Source organism: Nicotiana tomentosiformis, chromosome 2 (assembly GCF_000390325.3).
Source record: "Nicotiana tomentosiformis chromosome 2, ASM39032v3, whole genome shotgun sequence".
Lineage (NCBI taxonomy): Eukaryota > Viridiplantae > Streptophyta > Magnoliopsida > Solanales > Solanaceae > Nicotiana > Nicotiana tomentosiformis.
The window spans coordinates 155,038,954-155,039,890 of NC_090813.1; the positions used below are offsets into that span (position 1 = coordinate 155,038,954).

The 937-nt window shown below is 39.8% G+C and overlaps 1 non-coding gene across 1 annotated transcript; it reads right to left on the minus strand.

Annotated features, from left to right (window-relative positions):
• Positions 1–289: 289 nt before the first annotated feature.
• LOC117278136 (small nucleolar RNA R71) lies at positions 290–396 on the minus strand. The gene has a single exon (XR_004508455.1). It is a non-coding gene; the product is annotated as a small nucleolar RNA R71 (small nucleolar RNA).
• Between the last annotated feature and the right edge of the window lie 541 nt (positions 397–937).

The following is a 937-nucleotide window of genomic DNA, read 5'->3' on the forward strand; positions in this document are numbered from 1 at the left end:
ACATTATTTTTTTTTGCAAATTTTTCCAGGCTTTACACTTAAGTTCTTCAAAATTTTTCGGGGTGTTACAAGACCGGACTACAATCAAGGATTATCCAATGTTAGACCACCTCCAATTGCAGCAATCAATTTTGAGTTGAAGCAAGGGTTACTTCAAACCCTTCGGAATTGTTGTGATTTCAGAGGGAAGCCAAACAAAAATCCAAACACACATCTAATGGACTTCGAGGAGATTAAGAACACCTTTCAATACAATAGGGTATCACAAGATGAAGTGTATTTAAGGGCCAAGATTAGAAGAGAAATCCATAACTTCTTCCAGAAAGAGACTGAAACAATTTTTGAAGCATGGGAGAGGTTTAAGGTGATTGTTAGAAAGTGTCAACATAGCGGAATTGAATTCTAGATGTAACTCCAGGAGTTTTGCGAAGGATTGACACCAGCCTCACGTAGAACATTGAGCAATGCAGTTAGAGGACCTTTGATGAAGAAGACTCCAGAGAAGATAGTTACAATTCTTGATGAGTTATCTGAAGATGCAAATCAGTGGCCCTATGAGAGTGCTGAAAGGAGAAGATCAACTAGTGTTCACCAAGTTGATGCCAATATATCTGTGCAGGTACAACTTGATGCTATGGCTAAAGAAATACAAAAGTTGACCTTAGCCTCGATATACAATGAGTCTCACGCTGTTTGTGATATATGTGGGAGAGGACACCCTACTCATGAGTGTCAAGCCTCAATTGAGAAATTGAATGTTGTGGGAAATTATAATGTAATGGGTCAGTGGCACCCTGGTTTTTCATAGAGTTCACCTGGGGTACTACGAATGCATAGCAACAAAATAACCCCAGACTCCAGCGACAAGGAGCTCCTGTCTTTATGAATCAGAAGAGGCAACAATTTTAGCCTCAATAGCCCATTCAGTCTGGCATAG